At 42.6% G+C, this 16,143-nt stretch overlaps 1 pseudogene across 1 annotated transcript; it reads right to left on the reverse strand.

Annotated features, from left to right (window-relative positions):
* Positions 1–575: 575 nt before the first annotated feature.
* Positions 576–15,343, reverse strand: LOC311015081 (carnitine O-palmitoyltransferase 2, mitochondrial-like; annotated as a pseudogene). The gene is made up of 5 exons: positions 15,168–15,343; positions 6,222–6,302; positions 6,007–6,113; positions 4,611–5,907; positions 576–904 (listed from the first exon to the last, which is right to left on the reverse strand). The product of its transcript is annotated as a carnitine O-palmitoyltransferase 2, mitochondrial-like (transcript).
* Between the last annotated feature and the right edge of the window lie 800 nt (positions 15,344–16,143).

The raw sequence follows: 16,143 nt of genomic DNA on the forward strand, positions 1-16,143 counted from the left end.
GAAGCGTTTGGATTGACGTGAGCCTTTGAAGAAGACAGCTGACTCCATATTGTAATCTGTATTGAAAAAACTGCTGCTAGATAAAATAAAACGAGCATTGTTTTTACGTCACTGTATTTAATAAACATAAAGCATCTCACATCAGGCTACAGTACACTGCTGACTTGAGAGACAAATGTCTTGGATTTAATCAGTTTAATGGGAATACTATTCACATTTAAATAACATATTATATACTAATAACATTCTTTCCAGTATTGTATGTTAAATGTCATGGCTTCAGTCAATGGCTGGCTATATAAACTTTGTTTTTCAAAAAAAGCACATGAATTTTAATAAACAAGATAAACCCTTCAAAGAACACATTTCAAGTCTCAATCATCTAATAACAAACAAAAATACATTTAAGCACTATAAATCTCATTGTTTTAACTGTTTTGGTGGTTTTAATATTCATGTTAATATGACTATCTTCATGATTACCAGAAGTGAATAAACAATTTGAGAGTAGAGAATGATGATTGCACTCACCACTGCTCCTTAAATCAAACATTTTGATGACAAACACTTGTTTCTTAGCTGAGTGCCTTTCCTTCCACAACAGTGAAAATATCCTGTAAGGACTTGTGGACACACTGCAGGAATTCATGGACATTTCGAGTCGGGTAGCTTGAACCAGTGCAGACAATCTGGTCTTCATGGACACCGTAAGCAATACCAAAACCATCAGGCACCCCCGGGCCAAAGCAAGCAGAACTGAGTGATGGACTAGTGAGGGTGCTGGTGGCGATGATGTTGTCGGTTATGGCAGCGTACGCTGGATCTGTGTAAAAGCTGTGCAGAGCCTGGTTCTTTGAAGTGGCCAGGTGTTGCAGGGCAAACAGCTGCAACACAAAACCTTGACCTAGTGAGAAACAGAAGCAATGGTGAGTTCAGCAAGACCAAAGGGTGTCTGTGTGTTGTGAGACCAATTTCCGAAATCCCCCATTTACAAAAGGAAATCTTCTGCACATACACAGTGTAGCACCTTTGGTCCTGAATTTTAGGTTAAGGGGATATCAATCAATCAATCAATGACCTTTATTTGAGTTCTAGAGACACTGAGGTTTCCCTCATTTACAGTGGCGATGAGCACACAATAAATACATTACAAGGAAGACATAATAAAACAGATTAAAAATAAATATAAAATACTACAATACAATAGAGAGAAATACTAAATGAGTAAAGAGTTCAGCTAAAACAGTTACAGTGAGATGTGTAAAAATCTGAAATCATAGATTTAAATATACCAAAAGTGGGAAGACCAGTCATTTTTAAATTGCTCTGCAGAGCATTCCATGAGGTAGGGGCACTATATGAAAAGGCAGTCATTCCCAGGCTGGAGTGACCTCGGGGAACCTTTAATAGGAGCAGCTCACTGGACTGGGTAAAACAGGCCCATGTTGGGGTTGTAGCAGGAGCAGATTTGGTTATCAACAGTTAATTATTAATATCAATATGATTATCGGTATTAATAATTATATTTAATATATTATCATGATATAATCATGAATGAACGGGGCACCACCCTGGGGTCAGGGAAAAGATAACCTAAACCTGTATTCAGTCTCAATATGAAGGTTTTATACTCACATGCCAATCATCGTGATCATTGGCATAGGAGTACAAAACCAATCGAACAATTAAAAAGGCGTGAAATTCAAGCACTAGCCTTCACAACCTGCTGTTATCCAGTGACATATACACAACAAGCACAAGAGACCGCTAGTTATAATATAATAAGATTTATTAAAATCAGTAATAATGATCACAATCAATAACACTGCAATTAACAAAGCCTTATTACCTAACTACCTAACACACAAAGCTAAACAAAGGGGGAGACACACGTGGAGTGTGTGTGTGTGCGTATGTGTGTGCGTGTGCATGTGCGTGTGTGTGCTGCGTGCGTGTCGAGAGAGAGAGAGCGAGAGAGAGAGAGGGAGAGATGGCTATGGGCGGCCACCAGATGGAGCTATTCCTCGCAGCGTTCAGGGGCGGAGCCACTGATGTCCGATGGGGTAGCGAGAGAGAGAGAGAGGTGGAGCTATTCCTCGCAGTGTTCAGGGGCGGAGCCACTGATGTCCGATGGAGTAGCGAGAGAGAGAGAGAGAGAGAGAGAGAGAGAGAGAGATAGCCGTATGTAGCCACCAGATGTAGCTATGTCCCTAGTTATGTCCCTAGTTTGGATCCCCTCAGATTAGTCTGTAGCCTAATCTATTTGTTGTTAGCTCACTAGCAGCTAGCTGTAATTACATTGCACATAATCCACTAGCATTAGTTTAGTTAGCATTACTAGTTATTACTCTTATTATGCATTATTTCTACTCATGTTACTCATGTCACCAACCTATCCAGACTCTCCGATGCCCAATCTTTGGTCTGATGTGTCCTCGCCTTTACATGACCGGCTAAATCGATCTCTGGTTCACCCCAAACAAAGATAAAACCTTACAGTAATTTACAGTAATATAAGTATGTGATCATGTCACTGCAATTTAGATAAGTCCAATGGATTCATAGACCCAGAAAACATGGGGTAAAATACCAAGATTACTTGATAAGGTCAAATATTGAAGGAGCTAGGTTATTTTAAGGGTTTCCTACACATCCTGGATGCCATCTTGAAAATGACACCTTTATAGTTGTCAAAATTTGGTAAACTTTTAGTATGTTATTAAGGACACCTAATACTACAAAAAACAGTTGAAAAACCTTTTGTTAGAATTATTTTGGGATTAGGTGGGTTTTTTTTCATATATGCACCCGCCTACTAGGCCTACATGAAATTCTGTATCCATTGAACGATTCCACCCCCCCCCCCCCCCCCCCCCCCCCCTCGGCAACATCAGTCGAGGAGGGCGAATGGGCAGTTGCCCGGGCAACCTGAGCAACCCCCCTGTAGTATCTTGGTATCTTGCAGTCAGGTAACCGAGACCAACTCCTGGTTTGTTCACCTTGTATTAATAGTCTTCAGTAACATGTGAAGCGGCCATAACATGCCCGGCTGGCTACCGGTGATAACACCCCAGAGAGGGCAAAAGGAGCATTAACTTAATATAGAGTCCCTCTACTGGCGAAGTCATATAACTGCACTCTATCACACCCCCTGTGCACGTCCCTAGTTCTGCGGCTGGCCACACCGTATCTCCAACTCTCTCTCCCTCTCAGGATCGCTGGGCTGGGCTCGCCATCTCAATCGTCTCTCTCTATTTCTCTGACAGTTGATCAGACTAACAAAAAAAACAAAAAAACAACCAGAGCACGAAGCATGAATATCAAGCATGAATTCTCATAGAAGTCCTTCCCCGCTCACATCTTATCGGGACGAACCCTGGATCTGTCTGCGCTACCGGGTCTGCAATGTCCACAATGTCGCTTTCTAATTTGAAAACTCGGCAAGTTGACACTGTATTTTGATAAGCTGTTGCACTCTTCAGACTCGTGGTGTGAGCGGAACTGGACCGGTACTTTATAATAAAAATGCCGCTGTGTCTCCGTCCAAAATCCGCTGCGCTCGCGCTGCCTGCTCGCACAGATCCGCGTGCTCACATGCACTGATGCAGGTCGAGTGTTTAGTATAAATATATGCAGAGATGGCGCTCCTTCAAAACAACATCAAGCCATGCGTGTGTAGTATTAGGACATCATGACGTATGTACAACCGGCAATCGGGCCAAGGCCCGTTTGGGCTGGAGCAGTGAATGTAAAGCGGCGATGGGATCCCCTGTGGGGGGCAATCGTGCCGAGGCACGCTACTGATCGCGCTACTTAGGCAGCCTAATAAAATGAGCTTTGTTTTTTGATAAGCTGTGGAACTCTGAGTTAACCTATTTCCACCTGAATTTCTATGAACTATTAAGCTGTTGAGTAAACCTATAACTTATATTTTACTTGATAAAATAAGACAATATATGCACTCATATGTCGTTGTAGTGTTTTACAGTATCTGTAGCTATTAATGTAGTGGTCATCATTTTCAAGCCATATTTTTCCGGCCCCTAATTTTGGATCATTTCCATCAATCGGCACCTTAATAAGTCACTCTCTCCTTGTGATCTTGAATACACTCTGGTTGAACAAAAATGGTGAATGCAAATTTAATAATTGCAGAATTGCAGACTGCTTGGTGTGCCACCTGACTTAATCCAACTGCACCAATACACCATCCCACGTGTCTTGTCTGTTGAGGGTTTTTTCGGTGGGTACCACCGGGCCTGAAAATAATTCTAGGGGAAGCACTGGAACTCTAAGCAGGGGTTTCGAATGACGTAGCGTTAAGAAGGCTTTAAGAAGGCTTCGGGAAACCGGGCCCTGATTCTTTATGCAGGTTACACCAGCAACACAGTCGTTATCTGAGTAGAACGCATTGGAAGATATTAACTGGACACGTTATTTCCTAAGCACCTTATAACATTACAAATGGGAGGAATATCTTACAGTGAAAGTGTAATGAAAATCCTTCAGGGCATGTTTTCAGATATGTGTCTACAGGACAACTCTTTGAATACTTCACAAATATCATAATTGTAATCCTTCAAAAGCAAGTAGACATGTCATATACACACCCATAGCAGCTTCCTTGATCAGCTGCCGATGACACTCAGAGCACTCGGTCAGCATGGCCTGTAGTTGTTCCATGCTGTGTTTGCCTGGCTGGCGAACAAAAGCGTGTGAACATCGTTGTGTGTGTATGGTGGCTGGCCGGATGCTGTCTATGCGGCCATGTCTGAACGCTGCAGTGCTACAGGCCTCATGTGAGGGTACCGTCTGTCCATACTGCCTCAGGAAAGCCATTTGAAAAGCCAGCTGGACTATAGCATCTGGATTCAACTTGCTCTTCTTTAACTGTGCCTTGCCTTTTTCAAACCTCATGTTATCAATGCTGAGTTTTGATACAGCTGAGTCAAAGTTGTCCTTGGCTTTTTTGATGCCACTCTCCAGCTCGCTGTCCAGGTTGAACTGCAGTCTGTGCACAGCAGACGCTGAATCCACAGCAGCAGCAGCCGAGCCCGGGTCAACCTGCGGCCGCTCCGTCATATCTTTGAAGATCTCATTCTGAAATCGAAGCATAGTTCTCCCGTCGCCCCAGGAGTGCTCGATATTGATGGCTGCATGTCCGTCTTTGGTCAGAATGAGATTGAAGGACTTGTCGAACCACCGGTTGCAGCCATCGCCATGCAGCATGTTGTGGTGGAGGTGGTTTTCATCCCTCATGCTTTCATCATCCAGACAGAGACACAAGATGGCGCTGTCAACAATCCGTAAAACCTCCGCGTTTCCAGCCGCTATCAGTTTGTCTCTCAGCCCGGCCCACACATCTCTGTCCTCACTCGTCAGGACCCCGAGAGGAAAGGCAGCTGCTGGCTTTGGGTCGGACAAAATGTACTTCAAATGGGACTGAATCTCTGCAGGCTTCACTATATTCCCATCTCTGTCTACAACGTCAAACACATACATGTTGCCTTTCCTCATTACGAGGAGATGTTTTGCTGTCTCCTCTGTGAAGAGCTCATCTCTCCCAATCTTAGGGATCCGAGTTGAAGAGGCGAAAGTACTGAGACATGTCCAGGGGGGAAGCATTCACCATGTAAGCTCCATACCAAGACAGAGAGGACGGGACCCAGCGGATTAACCTTTTGAAACCATCTGTGTCACTCTTTGCTGGGTTGAGGTGGAAAACATCTGGCTCCAGAAATCCAGCTCGTAGTGTTTTCATGAAGCGGACTGCTGAACACACCACATTAGTTGCCCGCACAAGCTGGTCATTGTACTCTGTTTTAGGGTCAGGCTTTAATGTCACAGCAGGGTTGAAGTTTAACACCAAAGGGACACGAGGACAAAGGAACATGTCAAACCATGGTCCTGAAAGAAAAGAAGTTATTCAACCACATTCATTAGTGATTGTATAAATATGAGATGCTTTCAAATCCAGGGTAGTTATCATCAGAATGGCAGATTCACCTGAGCTGTAGCTTGTGTGCTTATTGTTTTTGTCCTGAGCTACCAGTTCCTCCTGCAGCTGCTTCCCCACACCGTTCTGGAAATCCAGTGCAAGTTTCTCTGTTGTTCTAAGGATACACAATCAAGATCGTTCCAAATAAGATTTAAGTGAGAATAGATAAGCAAGTTTAAAATACGAAATCGTCAAAAAGTGATTGTCTTTCAACAAAACGTACCTGAACTGGTCATCATCCAACAGAGGCTTCTGGGCAGCTAAATACCTCCTGAGAGTATCCGCCAGCTTCGGTATGGGTAGCCTTAATGTCACAGGGCAGAAGTGATGATTTGTTTTTATATTTGACACTATTGATGGATTGCTGTGTTTTTACTGCATGGATTTGTATGAATTGTTGAATGGTTTTATACTGCATGCCTTTATATTTATTTATTTCGGGCATGTCAGTTAAATCATCATCATCACACATCTTTGTTCAAATAACACAATACACATGGCCAAAAGGGAAAGCAGGAGAAGCCAAGGCTTATCTAGTCCCGCCCCCATTACCCACAGGATAAAATCGTCATCATAATATTATCTTATCTTTTGCATTTTTCATTTGACATAACATTTTCTTTTACTTGTGACATATGACATAACATGTTACCGCAGTAGGTGGTACAGAGAGCTGAAGTCCAGTGCATACAGATTACCTGTGTGTCTGCACACGTGTCCATATTTGTTCGTCATGAGTGAACAACAGTCTCATCTTATAGCATGTAACAAAGTCTGAAGGGGGTCCAATCGACAGAGAACAAAAAAGTCCAGTGTAGTTATTATTTGTTGGGATGGTGTGGGAGCCCTGTTTATGCCATTTTTATTTTATTCATCCGTCATTTGTTATGCCCATCCCGTCACAACACCATGTCTGCTGATTCGTGCCTCAGACCTTTATCAACTCTCATGCAATAATCTGTACCGGTCAACGGTTGAATTTACATATTTTTTCTTAAAGCCACTTAGTGTTGCTGATTTTTTGACTTCTTCTTCTAACACATTCCATTGTCTAACACCTGTGACCGATAAGGAAAAGGATTTTAACGTAGTTCGTACCTTCCTTTGCCTGAAAATCATGTTCCCTCTAAGATTGTGTCTCTCCTCTCTTTCTATGAAGAGTATTTGCAGGTTGTGAGGGAGGCTTTTGCTAGCAGCCTTGTACATCATTTGTACTGTGCGATAGTTTATTAAGTCATATAGTTTGAGTATTCTGGATTCGATAAATAAGTGATTGGTGTGTGCCCTGTAGTTGGCGTAGTGTAAGATTCTCAAGGCTCTTTTTTGGAGAATTAACAAGGGCTGTGTGGAGCCTTTATATGTGTGTCCCCACACCTCTGCACAGTATTGCAGGTGCTAGAGGAGAGACTAGTGGGCAGTATAACAGATGAAGTGCTTTTTGATTTAGTATTTTTTGTACTTTCCAAAGTATGGACACACTCCTGGCCAACTTCCTTTTTAATTGTGTTATGTGTGGCTTCCAACTTAACATGTCATCGATAATCACTCCCAGTACCTTATTCTCACGGACCCTCTCAATATTAACTCTGTTTACTTGAATGTTGGGACTGTTGTTGCAGCCTCTTTTCCCATATAGCATGTATTTAGTTTTTCCAAGATTTAGTGATAATTTATTTATATTAAACCACACTTGAAGTTTGGCCATTTCCTGATTTACTGTTTCCACAAGTTGGTTATATTAACCGCCTTGTAGATGTACTCCCAGTCACTGTCACTAATTCGAACCGGATCTCCTCAAGATTCTGGAAGAGGCTGTGCTCCGCTGCTCCGGCCGGTTTCCTCCCCCGGACCCGGCGGGGAATCATTCTCCAACCACCGATGCCGCTGGCTGCCAGGTGTGCCAGAAACCGTCACTCCCCTGCCCCCTTTTCTCCCCAACCACATTAATAATTGGGGATTCAATCATAAAAAACATCCACTTCTTCAACGCCGCTGTTCAGGAATCGTTCCTCCCTTTTTAGAGCTGACGGGGTTCATCCGAGCTGGCTAGGTAGCAGCATGCTTACAGACAATATCCTCCACGCTGTCCAATCTGCCACACGACATGTGACCTGTTGAGCTGCCACGCCCCCCGGTCCCCGACAAGTCTTCTTCGTCGCTCAATACTCCGCGGTCACTCGGTTACGGAATCTCCCTCTTCTTCTCCGGTTGCTCCTTAGGCCATTGTTCACACCCTACTTTCCTTCTAGCAACAACTATGGAATGCCATCCAGTTCAAATACACGGGAATTCTAACACGTCAACAACACGTAGACAACACGTAGCCAACACGTTGACAACACGTAGACAACGCCATTTTTCAAGCGCTGTTAACGTGTTGTCTACGTGTTGTCTACGTGCTGTTAACGTGTTAACGACGCGCTAATTTCATGTGATTGTGAGCCCTTTGGCCACTTGTCCAGTTTGAACGGGTGAGAGTTCCCATTGGCTACTGAGCAGGAGGGTTAAACCATTTCTGTATGCCTGTGGCGGTGTCCACCCACAATTTAACATGATAAGGAACCTCTTATTTCTTTGCCGTTTTCTTCCTTTATTTTGTTACTTGTAAAAATAAGACATTTGCATTGCAGTTTTATAACTTCATTAATTATTACTAATTATTAGTTATCAAATTATAAATTATTTTTATCAGGATAAAATTGTATATCCTGAAAAACATTAACAGCTTTGTAGGGAAAAAGTTAGTGTAATGGTACTCAGTCAATGCTTTAATGAATATCTGTATTTGGAAAACATGGAACTTTCATCTGAGCATTTTAATTTAATATATGACCAGCAGGGAGCATTCCATACTAGGGATGTCCCGATCCGATATTAGGATCGGATCGGCCGCCGATATTAGGAAAAAATGCATATCGATATCGGCCTGCACGGGAAAATCCCGATCCGGACTCCCGATCCAATTTGTTTTTTAAACTCCGGTCCGTGTTTTCCAGCGCACCGATGTAGGTAATCCATTCCAGTTTTTTTAAGTTTTCCCCCAAACTCCGGTCCGCGTTTTCCAGCACACCTAGCGCACACCTCGCCTGTCCAGCATCCACTTAACAACAACAAGACGGACTTGTCTGTGCATGTCCCACTAAGAATTTAAAGTTATCGATAAAAATGTCAGCTGTGTGGGATTATTTTACAGTGATGGCTTTTTTAAGCCTTGGTTTACACTCTTGAACAGAGCACTGATGCCAATTCAGTTTGTGTGTGGTTAATTGACTATTTATTTTCTACTCAGGTTTTCTGTGTGTTTTGCTTTTTTTATACAGTTTACAATATTTGCACTGATGGCTTTTTAAGCCTTGGTTTACACTCTTGTTGTTCAAGAGCAGAGCACTGATGCCAATTCCGTTTGTGTGGTTAATTGACTATTTTGTGTTTATTTAACCCTGTTAAGAATAAACAGGTCAGCTTCTCATTACCAACCATTGTGGATTATTCAAACTAACCTAATTAAGTTGGCTAGTTGTTCTTAAGAGTAAAACCCTTTTCAACATGAGTCTGACAACAAAATAAGTAAATATCTTTAATCTTTAATACATGCTTGGATCGGCCGGCCGATACTAAAAGCTACAATATCGGTATTGGATCGGAAGTGCAAAAAGCTGGATCGGGACATCCCTATTCCATACTATAATCTTATTCCTGATGAAATGGTAAAATACAGATTGATAAGAATGTCCAGATTTTATTTAGATGCTTGGGGTGGGAAGCCCTGTTAACATAATTTTATATTGTTTTTATATTTTCTTCTATTTTGACCATGAGAAAATAATACACATTTACCCTTTTATAACAAGAAAGCACATAGTGAATACTGCTGAAGCTGCACAATGCTTAATAAATACAGAAATAGACCATCATGAGAAAGGTGTGTTTATTTCGTACCATAAGTATATAGTAAAAAGTTCAAAAAACCCAATTACTCATCAACTTTATAATATAATCCAAAAAACACCACCAGAATACATAACCAAAGTCTAATCAACAAAAATACATCATGATACCCTTCATAAACATAACTTTTTTTGCAGGGCTATGGGTGTTGTTAGGTTGCGACTCTGTAAATGCCATGTGTGAGAGTAACATGACAGCATTCCCATACGCCATACAGGGCTACGGGATTTTACAACTTCCGCAACCATAAAAACACTATCAGTCATATTTCTTGCAGCTGATATGTGTAGTACTTGCATCTTTTGATCATATTCACCCCCATCATTATTATTGTTCACCTTAACTGCTATTGTTTCTACTGTTCATATTACTCTGGTATATTATCTGCCATAATGTATTAGTCATATTCACATTACTATAGACATTATTATAGTTAATGTTAGTTTTGTGGTTGCTTGCCCCTGGGTCTGTCTGTCTTTGTGTCTCTTTCTCTCTCCCCCAAATGGTCAAGACAGATGAGCGTCCTCCCGAGTCATTCATTCATAATATGCATTCATTTACAATATTTAACTGACTGTAATTTGTTTCCTGTCAGGGAGTCTTGAGCTGTTTGCAGTGGAATCACATCAGTGCCAGCATTTTCATACTGTCAGTAAGCCATTTTAAGTCTGTCACATTGCCAGCATAAAAACGGTCAGAAAAGCAAAATTAATTCTGATTTATATTAAGTGAATAAGGCTACTCAGTAACAATCCAGGTTACTTGTTGGTGTGATTATCGTGGAGCATCTGTAATGCACAGTTGAAAACATTCATGTCCTTTATTTTCTGCATGACTATTTCCGGCAGACATAAATGTGTATCTTGTGTTAACTTAAATGTTATAATGTATTTTAAATAATGGAGTGTCTATTTACGTCCGGGTGAAAATAGCCTTTGCCCCGCAATCTGGCTATTTACACCTGACCCCTCAGCCACGTGCTCAAGGAGTGACAAAGTCTGGTTTTCTAGTAGTTATGTGTAGGTGAGTGGGTTAAGCATTGGGTTTACACTGTAGAAGAAAATGTGTTACCTTACAATTCTTATTTGTATCTCATACTAATATTGCTTTCTCTCGGAACATCAAATGTCCTGCTGAGCTGTTTTTATTGTGTTTTAACCCTTGCCGTCTTGATGAAAAGACTCTTTGATCTTTCCCTCTTCCTGAACTGTCTCCGTAACATTTGTCTCACATACATTGATCAAGGCCCGATGAGTGACCCCTGTAGTGACATCGTCTAGCTGTCCCGAGAACAGTCACACCTTGTAGACATCCACAGATGTCTCTTCCTCTGCAGAGAGACATGTGTTGATTCAATGCAAATCCACTCATGACGCCTTCCCTTTTGTTCTCCCGAATGTTCTGTATAAATCCAGCTTGGCCAGGCCATTCGGGAGACTGGATCTTCATGGATACACTGTGAATTTCTTTTCTCCACTGTCAGTGATTAAACCTCATTTGAACCAGCCACAGAATTGGACCTGAAGAGTTTTTCTTCCACAACACCCAGGAGTCTGTTGGTCTAAATCCAGTCTAGGACAAAGGTTATAATTTTATCTACTTATTATTTTCGCAGTTTGGTTAGATTTAGGCAACAAAACCACATGGTTAGTTTTAGGCAACAAAACTACTTGGTTAGGGCTAGGCAAAAAAATGGGTGAAAATAGCATTGTTGGCTACCGACACCTGGCTACAAATAGCATTTATTGAAATTTGTACCAGGGGGAAATAGCCTTTTGCCTTCAAATAATTGACCAAACACTTACTTCTCAGGTAAATGGCTTGAATAAAAAAAAGGACTTTGACAAAGTCTGAACATCTGCTGTCAAGAAAGCCCAATTAAATTATTATATGACCTATGAAGCACTCATTCTAATCCTGAAGGTCTTGAGATGGCTATACAATCCATTTAAATGGGTAAATAACACCTGTGTAGGCTACCCAGATACTTTATGTCTGATGAGTGCCTAATCTCTGTTTGTTTAGGTGTGTCCCCTGCTGGTTATATACCTAAATTAAATTAAAATGCCCAAAAAAGGTTCACATTGCTTTCCAAAGACATATATTCATTAAAGCATTGACTGAGTACCATTGCAGTAACTTCGTGGTTAACATTTATGTGCCGTCAACACGAAGCAAACTTTTTTTTTCTCCGTTTTTCCTTGGCGTCGTTTCAAGAAAATCTGCATCCAGACGAATCCACTGAAAACGACTCAGCGCGCTGTAGTACATATCCCAAGCCTTTATGCGGCGCTGTTTCTGCTACAAAAACGCAGAAGAAGAGACGGAGCTTGACCGGATGTTTGCCGTTGCTATGGCAACATGTGAAAGCTACAGCTTCTAGCCACCCGACCAGTGTTTACAGTGTCCTTAATGCCACATGACATCACGTTAGCTTTAACGTCTATCAACATTTAGTAGCAAGATAGCGACTGTACCTCGTTGGCCGCTTTACTTGAGAGAAGTAAAAAACAGGTCTTCAGTTCTTCCTTAAACGTAAATCCTTGCTTCAATGTACTGCACAAAATACACTTGCGGAATACAACTTTCTTGCAATAGCGCTCTCACACTGTCTCCGTACCGCAAGCGTGGTCCAAAAACAATAACAGTCCGTTCAGAAAACCCGCCCCCGTCTGTCACTTCAGAACTTTGGTTCCGACATGAGTTATGACCCACTTCAAGCCCCTAAGACTTGTAACTTAAAAAAAAACAAAACAAAGGCTGCTTGACATTAAATTGTTCTTATATCTTACTATTTAATTGTATGTATTAACTTGTGTATGTATTACTATGTATGTGTATTAACTTGTAAACTCATTGATTGATTCAAATATGGATTCACTTATTTATTTATTTAACCTAATTATTAAGCTGTCGTTGATGGCAGCTGCAGGTACCGTTGTTGAAGCAGAGTGTTGACTCGCTAATCACATGCTAATCAATAAATAGTTAGTTGACATCAATTAACGTTACTCCCACCTTAAAGACATCCGGGACATTTTGGGAAGTCAAGCCTTAGCCTTAGTTAGGCCTTTTCTGGTGTAATGTTCAGCTGTTGCCTGCGTGTCATACATGTTCATCTGGTTAGCCAACGTTTGCCCCACTAGGGTTGGAAAAGGATGTTTGGTCAACATCTTTTAACGACTACATAAATCTTTCTTTGATGATCAGATGTGAATTCTGACACGTCTGATGTTTTAGTATTATTTTACTGCACTCCAATGCTTCTTTGCACTCTGAGAGTAAGTGCAACAGTGTTGTACAAGTTCACACTTTTAATGAGCTAGTTCAAAGTTCAGTTGACACATGTTCAAAGTGAACTGTTCACGTTCATAGTTCACCATTTCAATTCTGAACTAGTCCAGTTTTTCAAACTATGACTTCAATCACTATGCCTACCTTCTAGCCTAAAACTGTTCAACTGCAGGGCAAACTACTACTGAACCTGGCTGTTTGCTCACAAAGAACTGGTATCCCTTGAGCCAGGTGCCCTTTTGGGCCCTGTTCCCATGTTCACAAATACATGTTTTTGTTTAGAAACAACAACATGTTCACATGTCTGCCTTTTGCAGGCAGTGGGGTAGGGGAGAGGAGAGGAGGGGAGGGGCCTAGTGAACCTGAGTGACCAGAGTGAGAGAGGTGGAGAGGAGGGGTGGGGCCTAGTGAACCTGAGTGAGTAGAGTGAGAGAGGAGGAGGGGAGGGGCCTAGTGAACCTGAGTGAGCAGAGTGAGAGAGGAGGAGGGGAGGAGCCTAGTGAACCTGAGTGAGCAGAGTGAGAGAGGAGGAGGGGAGGGGCCTAGTGAACCTGAGTGAGCAGAGTGAGAGAGGAGGAGGGGAGGGGTGGGGCCTATTGAACCTGAGTGAGCGGAGTGAGAGAGGAGGAGGGGAGGGGCCTAGTGAACCTGAGTGAGCGGAGTGAGAGAGGAGGAGGGGAGGGGCCTTGTGAACATGAGTGAGCAGAGTGAGAGAGGAGGAGGGGAGGGGCCTAGTGAACCTGAGTGAGCAGAGTGAGAGAGGAGGAGGGGAGGGGCCTAGTGAACCTGAGTGAGCAGAGTGAGAGAGGAGGAGGGGAGGAGTGGGGCCTAGTGAACCTGAGTGAGCGGAGTGAGAGAGGAGGAGGGGAGGGGTGGGGCCTAGTGAACCTGAGTGAGCGGAGTGAGAGAGGAGGAGGGGAGGGGCCTAGTGAACCTGAGTGAGCAGAGTGAGAGAGGTGGAGAGGAGGGGTGGGGCCTAGTGAACCTGAGTGAGCAGAGTGAGAGAGGTGGAGAGGAGGGGTTGGGCCTAGTGAACCTGAGTAAGTGGCGTGAGAGAGGTGGAGAGGACGGGTGGGGCTGCACTCACAAACTCTGTGAAAAAATCCCAGTGATTTGCTGAAGAGATACTATCAATATTTGGATCGATCCCACCCCTAGCAACGACATGCTGTTTCTAAAGTGCAGGTTTCCCACGACTCATCAGGAGAAAACAAATTCCATAACGTTTAATTGGACCGCAACATTGACGTTCACTGTTCATTTCACACAATCTGAACTAATTCACGTTCAACTTCTTTATTTACAAATGCGTTGCTTTCAGTTCAAAGTTCACAGAAAAATTAACGTGTTCAATGAACGCAACTCCTTCATGCACAACACTGAAGTGCAATACTAAAAATGTTATAATAGGCCATCTGTGTAATTACTTTTGAAAGACGTAGTTAAACGGAGAAGCTGAAATGAGACAGTTTCATACGTGTCTCGATTCCTATTGGTTCATCTAAGAAACATTTATGTGGTTGATGAGAAGATGTTGAACAAAAGTCCCTTTCTAACGCAGAATAACCCGAATTCACACTTTACGTCTACAGAACAATAGATGTAAATGGCCTAATTTATATAGCACTTTTCGCTTTACAGGAATGACTGACATTCACCTATCCACACACACATCCACACACCGATGGCAGGGCAACAGCCAGCTCGACAAGAGCAATTGGTCAGGAACACCAGGCACTCAGCTAGGAGGAGCCGGGGATCAAACCAGCAATCTTGCGGTTGCCAGCCAAATGCTCTACCTCCTGAGCTAAACCCCCCAGATGTCCCATGAGCATGTATTAAACTTATTACAGATGGTAAATTACTCATTTACTCGTTCACATGTGTCAGTCAACTGTAATGTGAAAATGTGTTTGTGGCTCCTTACTTGGGTAGACTCTTCTGGTAATGCATCGTTGGTACAAGACTTCGGTGCAGATACTCTGTTGAAGGCGTCCTGTCGCTGCTGTAGTTTCTCTTACTGAAGCCCAGAGCAGCGGCTCTTAAAGTCATTCTGGAGTTCCTCAGAGAGGCAACGCACTGCGTTTGAAGCAGACTGACCATGATGGCGTTGGCTGGCGATCCCAATACCTACTGTGTTGTTTTCAACGTAAAGCACATCAGCTGACACAGACCAAAAACCTGATGAGACACCTGTCACTCCAGGTAACAAGTCAGAGACAGAGAGCATTTATGCCCCGCCCCCTCTCCTCCCACAAGGGGGCCGATTAAGCTCACAATACAGGTTTTTTTTAATAAATTGTGGTGTGAATGCTGGATGCTGAAAAGCCGACACTACACTGTGTTGCTGGCTTTAACGTGGAAGAATACGGTGAAGAAGTAAAGTCTCTGATGTAGTATTGAATGAACATCCATTAAAAGTTGATTACCTTTTGCTTTGACTCCTCTCTCCTCATGACTCTTCCTCACCTCCTCCACCCTCATGAAAGGATTCCAGGGTGTCCAAACTGGGAAGTGAAGAAGGCCTCTGGGCAATCGAGGAGTCATCGAGGATCCAATTGAAGTCTCAAATATTGACTTGAGGTAAATATTTAATCTCCGTCGGTTAATTAAAATTCGGGGCTTATCTACCTGTGCATCATGTGAGGGACGGAAAGGAAAAACCTTCATGCTGCCACTAAGCACATTTTTCTCTGGTTTGCACATGATTGGGAAGTTATGAACATGCTCACAAAGCTGTCTGTCGCTCCGACTGTGATTGATGCAGAGAATGTTATATTTAATGTGTTACATTCAGTGCGTTAGGATGCACTGTTATGTTTCATGTTTAAGCGGCACAAGTTTTATTCCATGTAATTAAAGCTAGATATGTGCAGGGACGTCCATCCAATGCATTTCATATG

The sequence above is a fragment of the Eutrigla gurnardus genome (assembly GCF_963514095.1).
Source record: "Eutrigla gurnardus genome assembly, chromosome: 6".
In the NCBI taxonomy this organism is placed as follows: domain Eukaryota; kingdom Metazoa; phylum Chordata; class Actinopteri; order Perciformes; family Triglidae; genus Eutrigla; species Eutrigla gurnardus.